The sequence below is a fragment of the Gossypium arboreum genome, unplaced genomic scaffold (genome assembly GCF_025698485.1).
Source record: "Gossypium arboreum isolate Shixiya-1 unplaced genomic scaffold, ASM2569848v2 Contig00248, whole genome shotgun sequence".
Classification (NCBI taxonomy): Eukaryota; Viridiplantae; Streptophyta; class Magnoliopsida; order Malvales; family Malvaceae; genus Gossypium; species Gossypium arboreum.
The window spans coordinates 1-10,000 of NW_026440364.1; the positions used below are offsets into that span (position 1 = coordinate 1).

Here is a 10,000-nt window from a genome sequence, read left to right on the forward strand (position 1 = left end):
AATACCTCCAGGAATTTGAGGAATTTTCTATTGCATGATACCTGGTTATACATCGACAAGCAAGAAGAAGAAAGAATTATCTAGCACTTCCGTCGATATACTGTTTGAAATTGCGTTGCTGTGTCAGAAGAGGATAGCTATACTGATTCGGTATACTCTAAAAATACCTTTGGTACAATATTGACGATCTCACAAAAGTTTAGTTTCGGTGAATTCCCATTTACTGGTCCCATCTTTTACGGAATCGATCCCTACAAGAATATGTGGAGCTCCAACATGTCTGGAAGCACAGGAGAACGTTCTTTTGCTGATATTATTACCAGTATTCGATACTGGGTCATTCATAGTATTACTATACCTTCCCTATTCATCGCAGGGTTGGTTATTCGTCAGCACAGGTTTAGCTTATGATGTGTTTGGAAGCCCTCGTCCAAACGAGTATTTTACAGAAACCGACAAGGAATTCCATTAATAACTGGCCGTTTGATTCTTTGGAACAACTCGATGAATTTAGTAGATCTTTTAGGAGGACCCAATGACCATAGATCGAACCTATCAATTTTACAGTGCGATGGTTGGCTGTTCACGGACTAGCTGTACCTACCGTTTCTTTTTGAGGGTCAATATCAGCAATGCAGTTCATCCAACGATAAACCTAATTCGAATTAATTATAGAGCTATGACACAATCAAACCAGAACGAACAAAATGTTGAATTGAATCGTACCAGTCTCTACTGGGGTTATTACTCATTTGTGTACTTGCTGTTTTATTTTCAATTATTTCTTCAATTAAGAAAAAAAAGTAGTAGAATACTAAATAATAGTAGGAATTCTCTTATCCCATTCGGAAGGATTGTATCTCATAATTATCTATGACTGTTTATGTCTTTAGCATGACCACTTGATGAAATGCGGAGGGAAGCGGGATAAATGGCCGATACTACTGGAAGGATTCCTCTTTGGATAATAGGTACGGTAACTGGTATTCCTGTGATCGGTTTAATAGGTATTTTCTTTTATGGTTCATATTCTGGATTGGGTTCGTCCTGTAATATGGAATAATGGATAATGGGACGAACTAAGTTATAGGCATGAAAGTGTAAGAACTCAACAGGGCCCGCCTCCTCTTTCTTTGTCTGATTCGCGAGGAAGGGTCCCGTTGAATTCTTAATGATCATGATCATAATATTTTGGTCGTATAAATGACAACAAATGGATCACTTTTCCGATGATTTTTTTGAAAAATGAACTCAATTTCAATTAATTGATTCATAGCATCTGCTCTTCGATAGTATCTATCGATACTTTCAAGGTTAGAAGAAAAAAAGGAATCACTCAATTGGATGACACAATACAATATATATTTAATATTTCTTTTTTTTTCTGTCGACCAGATTCAAACCTTTTCTAGACTAGTCTAACCTTACTCGATTTATTTTAGTATTTCATCAAAGTTTGAAATTATTTTATAAGTTTATCGCCTTGATTCTATTTTATCAAAAAAAATCGGTAAGGATTCCTTCTCTTTTTTTTGGTTGTCCATTACTTAGTATATTATACTTATTTCGACTTATTTTATACTTATTATATTATCCTTATTACTTATTCTATTATAAGTAAATCGAAAAAATAAAGGGTTCTGAAAAATCTGGAAAAATCGAAACTAAGAATAGAAATCTTTGACGAACGGGTCCCGGAATTGTTATTATTTCGACACAAGAAAAGGAATTTTACACACCCTTTTCTTGTGTCGAACTAGAAAAAGACGAAGAATACTCCTGTAATTATTTGTTCCCTCATTTAATTTATCCTTCCTTTCTATTCTCCACTTACTTATCTTATGTTTAGTATCTACTCAAATTGAATTTAGAAAACAAAACCTATTCTGTAACATTTAAATCTGACACTGACAATAGGAATATAATTACACCCCCCCCCCAATTTAGTCCAATTTAGATTGAAAAAAGAAAAAAAAAGAGGTAAAGACAAATAGTCTTCTTCACAATATACATATTTTGTTTTGAATTTTGAATGCGGTAAAAGCAATTCCTAGAAAAGAATAGAAACAAGCAAAAAGACTTTTCATCCCTTTTTCATTATACCTAACCTAATTGCCAGGAATAATTTGTTCTTTTTACAAATTTGATGTTGATAAATCCACAGATCTAGAAATTCATTTCGGACACTTGAACCTTCTCAAACTGTTTCTTTTTAGAACCAAAAGATTTGTGCAAAAACAATAGATGCCAAGAAGAACAAAAAGACCTTGGACGCGTAGTGGGTCTTGAAGTACTATTTCTGCATCCCCTGACCAAATCCACCCACATTAGGATTAATTGTTAATGGTTGATCAGTTTGATAGATTCACCCTCTGAAACAAAAGTTCTGGTCCTGGGGGATAATATCAACCACTTGATGTCCATCAAGGCATCCGTTATGGTTATTTCATACCCCCCTTTTTCTTTTCGTATGATTTTGCTTACTATACCTGTTGCCGTAGCATTATAAACAGTATTGTTACTTTTGTTTCCGTCGGGATAAATCTGGCCCCTTCCCTGTTTCCGCCTACGTATATGGGATTTTAAGAAATGAGCATCCTTATTACTAGCAGGGTCTGGGGAAAGAATAGGAAAAGGTGATTTCACTATATTTTTACCAGGAACAGGACCTATCACAAGAATATTTTTCTTAGTGGGGCGGTAGTTCTGAAAAGACAGATTGCCTATCTTTTCTTTCATCTCAGGCGAAATACGATCAGGCAGGGCTAACTCAAACCCCTCTGGTAAAATAAGAACAGCACCCACATTTCAAAGCCCTTTCTTACCATTAGCAAGAACTTGTTTCAGTTGCATATCATAAGGAATTCTAACAACCGCTTCAAATACAGTATCAGGAAGTACCGCTTGTGGAACCTCAATATCCACAGGTTTATTCGCTAAATGGCAATTGGCACATACAATACATGATTGCTTCTCGTGGATTTTCATACCCCTGCTGCGCAAAAATGGGATATGCATTTGAAATGGAAGCCCCGGTTATTATATAGATCATGAGCGATACGGAAATGGATCGAGTAATCTCCTCCTTTATCCAAGAAAAAGTATTTCTAGTTTGCATGGTCAATCATTGATCCGAAAATTTCTACAATAAAATTAGGTAGGTCACTAGTATAGTTCCCTAGCCACGATTCTGCTATTTACTTTTACTGAAAACTGAAAAAAAAATAGCTGAAACAGAGGAGAAATTGTATTCTCTGATGGGTAGAAAGAGTAAAGTAAGTACGACTTTGCATGCTTTGCTTATCTCGAAAGTAAGAAAGATTCTAATTGAATCCGTGAATCATTTTCAGTCATTCATTGAATGATAAATAACTACAAGTGACGGAGATACACGATTTAAATAACGAAAGATCCAATATTTTAAAATTGTATCTAGAATGACTGGAAAAGTAGAAACAAGACCAGATATAATTTGATCATTATGAGCAAATCCAAAATCTTTGTATATAGAGCCAATCATTAGTTCCCAACCGTGGGGCGAATGAAATCCTATACATAAATCTGTTAATAAAAGAATAGAAAAAGCTTTTATTGTGTCGCTTAAATTATATAGAATTCTTGAACCCAAGAGTTAAGAATAAGAAGTTCTTCATTCCCCAAAATAGAATAACCACTTAGAATAACGAAACAGATTAGATTGGTCGAGAAGTGCAAAATCGTATGGATATGATCCTCATTGTGCAGCTTGATCAATTGGATCGTTTCTTTTTGGATTCCTATACGAAGCTTTTGTAGATGTGTTTCGGGTATTCTTTTATCATTTCGTCCAACAGGAAGAGTTCCTCTACTTCTATGAATTGTTCTAGAATACTCTTTTCTTGAATATCATTCAAAAAAGTTTCGGATTGCCTAGTATCCCACCAATTAGTAATCCAAGATTTCAGACTTTTATTAAATGAGAGAGAGATCCACCAGGGCAAAAATACTATAGATGCAAGATATAGAAGGGGAGTAGATGCTTTCTTTTTGCCATTTTTCATCTGTGAGTTGTTAATGAACCCACCTCATTCGTTGACTTTATGTGATCTAATCTTTCTATCAAGCATGCCTTTCATTATATTATAAAGTAGGGCCCATGATCTATTCTCTGTTTTTTGATTCAGTGCTTAGCCCTTGAATCTAATTGAATCTAAAAAGAATACAGAATATAGAAAATAAGAATCCACTTTGAATTCGAATGAAATATATATATTATTGTTATATTGTTTTGTTTCCATATATCTCAATTGATCAAATTCGAAGCAATTGCCCTCTTTTGATAACTGCCCGAAAGAACCGCTTCAAATAATAAAGATTGTTCTATTCAGATTTTGAGACGAAGGAGCGCCCTGTCTATATCAAGATCGCAATCAAATATATCGAAAATTTTTCAGGGTTATCTAAACTATATATAGTCTAGAGTCCAGCAATAATTGAAAAAAAAATTAGGAAAAATATTATGCTGATCAAAAATGAGTGACAAAAAAAGACAGAAAAGTTATCATTACGTTTATCATTATGTTATAAGAAAGAAATCCACTTGTTTAGTTCTTTGGTTCTTAAGGAGCACAAAGAAAGGATAAAGGGAGGGGCCGATTGAGAAAAGAAAAGTGAGAAAATTTACAAGATATGATCTATCTGTATCTAACGTATCAACTCCAAATATTGCAAATAAAAAGCGAAAGTCTTTATTTCGATTTGATATATGAGATGAATCCAGTATTTCGATTTCTTGCTTATTTTGTTACTGAATTAAGTTGAGCGGTTTTACATTTACAGACGCATAAAAAACTATTTTTGTGGACAAAAAAAACTGTTTTTTTATGTTATGACTCTTCCGTATACGTCCTTTGGTTTGAATGGGCATTCTGAAGAAACTTCAGTTTAGTTCTGCTATAGAAAAAAGGTTCTTGGATTGAGCTTTTTCCTCCCGGCGAAAGCTTTTATTCTGCAATTCATTTCAAAGACTTCAATCGGTACACGCAAAAATAGGCCAATTCAGCAGCTTTTGTTTCAATTTCGCGCATGAGTCAAATTCTCATCAGTACGAGTCAAGGAACGGCCCCCTGGCCTCTGATTTCCATATAAAGGAGACGACGAGCATAAATACCCTCTTTCTTCTATTCTGATGGACTGAATATCTTTCATAAGGAATCGTAGAAAGATGCGACGATTTTTCAGGAAAACCCCAACGAAAAATACAGACTATTCCCTCCTTTCTATCAGATCGATCATAACCACTGCCTACATTCCAAAAAATTGTAACACCACAAATAGGAACTAATAAAGGGCCTGCGATCCCATAGAAAGACATCACGATTCCTTGTGGAAAAAAACTATTTGCTGAGACGGAAATAAAGATATCAAATTCCTACCAAGATAACTAGAAGTTCCAACTAATAAAAACCTAATGAACCAAAAAAGGATAAAGGCCAGCAAAAATTGCTTGTTTTTCGAGATCCCACTATAAATTCTATCCATATAGATTCTGATCGCCAACTCATACATACTAGATCCAGTTGCATTTTATTCAATTGAGAGAATAACCAAAAAATTCGACTTTACTTTTTTTGTTTCGAGTAACTCTCATCAACTAGTACTATTTTGATATGAACTTTTAGAAGGAATTCATCAAATTGCTTCGATCTAAAATCATCCTTTATATGATCGCCTTACGGATCTACTAGATATATAGACTTTAATTTCATACATCCGTTCGGTACCGATCCACTTGCTATAATTCATTTAACCCTATACCATGTTTACGTATGCATAAGAGGGCTTTTCATTTATGTTCGGTTCAGGTAAGCCGGATGTTATACAATATTCTACTAAATAGGTATCCATGACATCTAAGTCTTGAAAAAAATAGATAAGATTTGGTCTTGGCCCATCGAATCTAAAAAATCTTAGTTTTTGAACATACAAAGATAAAAGCCATTACAATTGCCGGAAATACTAGGCCTACTAAAGGCACAAAAATAGAGGAAAACTGCTGAAAGTTGTCATAAAATGGGTACCTCAATTTAATATTTGTACCTGTTATTGTTATATTGTTTAGTTAGAAATATATCTTATAACGATTATATTATAATTCGTATATTATACTAATTATATCTAAATACTAAGTATATCTAAGCGAATCTATATATCTAATAGATATCTAATAAGTGCAAGGAATGTAGAATTAAATAAAGGACTTGCCCATCTTTTTAAATCAAATAAAATAGATGTATATGATAAGATAATCCACTTTCTTTATTATCTTACTTTATTCTTACTTTTCTTATTATTCTATTGTTCTTGTCTTCTAATTTGCATTTTGAATTTAATAAAGAAAGAGTTTTTACAAATTGTCAGAAAGATTCGATTCGTTAGAATCCGATCCAAGAACAGGGATTATTAGTAAAATAGAATTTTCAGGAGATATAGAAAGATGCAAAACTCTATATTTCTATTCTATTTTTCTCTATTTAAATTCTATATACATACGCAATAGAGGAGGATAAAATTCGTTTTATTTGTCTCTCCAAATTCAATTTCATTTCACAGAAGGAAAAATTCGCTTTTATCTTGTTGCTAGAGGTTTACTCATTAGTAATATCGGATAATGATAATAATAATTATCCACATAATTTGTTTTCGACAATTCCTTTTTTGTCACAAAGTCAAAGCCCATTACGCGGGCTTTGACTTTGATTCTAATAAACAACTAACTACCTTTTCACTACAAATAAAAAAATTTCACTTAAGACTCTACTTGATTGAATTTTGATTCAAAGGGAAAAAACCGTGGAGCTGAACTAACTCACTCAGAACACCTTTTAAAGGATTACGTGGTACGATTGGATCGAATAAACCCTTATGGAATAAATATTCAGCCGCCTGTGAACCTTCCGGTATTGTTTTATTCAATGTTTGCTCAATTACTCTTTTACCCGCAAATGCAATATAGGCATTGGGTTCAGCAATAATGATATCCCCCAACATACCAAAACTCGCAGTCACTCCACCAGTAGTAGGAGATGTAAGAATTGATACATAAAATAACTTTTTATTTGATTGATAATCATATAAAGCGGAAGATATTTTAGCCATTTGCATCAACTCAAACTTCCTTCTTGCATGCGTGCTCCTCCGGAAGCACACACTAGAATAAGAGGTAAAAATTATTGGTAGCATATTCGATCAAACGGGTGATTTTCTCGCCTACAGATCCCATACTCCCCCATAAACTGAAAATCCATAACCCCGATTGCTATAGGAATACCGTTTAGTTGACCGTGCCTGTTTGAATAGCCTCAGTTAATCCTGTCTTTCTTTGATAAAAATCAATACGATCTTTATAAAGCTCTTCTTCAGACTGAAATTCAATGGGATCCAGAGAGATCATGTCTTCATCCATAGGACCCCAAGTGCCTGGATCAATCGAAAGTTCGATTCTATCTGAACTCCTCATTTTCAAATGATATCACATTGTTCACAAATATTCATTTTTGAATTAAGCGATTTCTTATAATTTACTCCATAACAATTTTCGCATTCGCATTGAACCCACAAATCCTTGTATAGATCGAGATCATTAGAACTTTCTTTTAGAGTTAAATCATTACCATTTTCACGAGTTATTATATCAAATTCTTGCCTTCTACTATTTCCACCTTCGCCGCAAATGTAATTATAAATATAATTATCATTGGAATTGTCACTACCACTTAAAATGGAACTATCAATACAGATTTGAGAACGAAGATAAGAGTCAATACAACTATTAATGTGATTATTCAACCACAGTTAGTATCATTTATCATACAAGTTAAAATGATAGTGGGGCTCATCATTTTCGATCCATTATTCATATAACTAGAATTATGATAACTATAAAAAAAACTTTCTAGTTCACTCAAAAGAATGATCATTGTTAAGCTCAAAATTTGATTTTCACTATCAAAATATATGGAATAACGGTCCTGATTACTATCCTAATTAAAAGGTGTCATCAGAAATGAAATTCCGAATGTCTTTGACGTCAACTAAATGATCAACCTTACTGTAATAACTAGAGCTGTCACTACAATCATGAATGTTTTATCCGTATCATTTCTAGTCGGTCTTCGTTTACAGTAGTATTTTCAACAGGACCAAGGCGGCTATCCATTGATTTACTTAGCCCACATCTGTATTCTAATTCTCCCTTAGACAAGATCAAATTGAACCATGATTTTTCCATAGAGCTTTCTTGCCTCTATTTCCATGAAAGTACAGTAGATGAATAGTCATTCGATGAAAATCAATTGAATATTTTATTTCCTATCAGAATACGCATACTAGATACAATCACTAGGGTTATTAACGAACAATGAGTGAATATTGAAAGAAACGATTCTCTTTTGTGAGAACCTAGGTAGCAGTTCATTATATATGATAGGATAGAGCTCTTTTTCTTTTGAATTAGAAATATCAATTTTCAATTAGAAATAGTGATTTCCCCATGTTGTGTAAAATCCGCACTGAAAAAATTGAAAAAGAAATTTTCTCCTATCAAGAACCTTTTCGTAAAATCTCGTCTACTAATACAATAAGTTTCTATTCAACACGGAGCCAAAGGACAACATACAGGATGGGTAGAAGAAGTTGTGATGCTTGGCTCGATCCATGATCGAAACCGTGGTATATAGGATGAAAAGAATACACCAATCCTAAGGATCCATACATAGGATTAATTATGGACCCAGGAGAAAATTTGAGTTGTGTTTAGTCTTTTATTTTGTATTTAAGATCTTGTATATCTAGATAAAAATATATCTATCAAAAATATAGACAATAGAATCAGCTCAATCCTTTTAGTAAAGATTGGGCCGAGTTTAATTACAATTCAACAAACCGACAGTAATTACTGGATTACAAAGTATCCATTGCTTCAATTCAAATTTGATTTATGAAGCTGGTTTATCTCATTTTCCACTTTATCTAATTTATCCACTGCGTCGAATTCAAATTTGATCGCCTTCCATACTTCTAAGCAGCAGCTAGTTCAGGACTCCATTTGCTAGCCTCGCGGATAATTTCATTACCCTCATGGGCAAGGTCACGTCCCTCATTACGAGCTTGTACATGCTTCTAAAGCTACTCGATTAGCTACAGCACCGGTGCATTTCCCCAAGGGTGTCCTAAAGTTCCTCCACCGAATTGTAGTACGGAATCATCTCCAAAGATCTCGGTCAAAGCAGGCATATGCCAAACGTGAATACCCCAAGCTACGGGCAGAACACCTGGCATAGAAACCCAATCTTGAGTGAAATAAATACCACAGCTTCGATCTTTTCAATAAAATCATCGTAGTAAATCAACAAAGCCCAAAGTTATGTCCTTTCTCCTTCAAGTTTACCTACTACTGTACCAGCGTGAATATGATCTCCACCAGACATACGTAAAGCTTTAGCTAGTACACGAAAGTGCATACCATGATTCTTCTGTCTATCAATAACTGCGTGCATTGCGCGATGGATGTGAAGAAGTAGACCATTATCTCGGCAATAATGAGCCAAGCTAGTATTTGCGGTGAACCCACCTGTTAAGTAGTCGTGCATTACGATAGGAACTCCCAATTCTCTAGCACACATGGCCCTTTTGATCATTTCTTCACATGTACCTGCAGTAGCATTCAAGTAATGCCCTTTGATTTCACCTGTTTCAGCCTGTGATTTAAAATTGCTTCGGCACAAAATAAAACGGTCTCTCCAGCGCATAAATGGTTGGGAGTTCACATTCTCATCATCTTTGGTAAAATCAAGCCCGCCACGTAGACATTCATAAACTGCTCTACCGTAGTTCTTAGCGGATAACCCCAATTTAGGTTTAATAGTACATCCTAATAGGGGGCGACCATACTTATTCAATTTATCTCTTTCAACCTGGATGCCATGAGGCGGGCCTTGGAAAGTTTTAATATAAGCAGTAG

General features: G+C 34.4%; 2 pseudogenes; both read right to left on the reverse strand.

Annotated features, from left to right (window-relative positions):
• Positions 1-2,166: 2,166 nt before the first annotated feature.
• LOC128288662 (cytochrome f-like) lies at positions 2,167-3,131 on the reverse strand (annotated as a pseudogene).
• Positions 3,132-9,042: 5,911 nt separating this feature from the next.
• LOC128288661 (ribulose bisphosphate carboxylase large chain-like) overlaps positions 9,043-10,000 on the reverse strand; it is a 1,410-nt pseudogene continuing 452 nt past the window's right edge.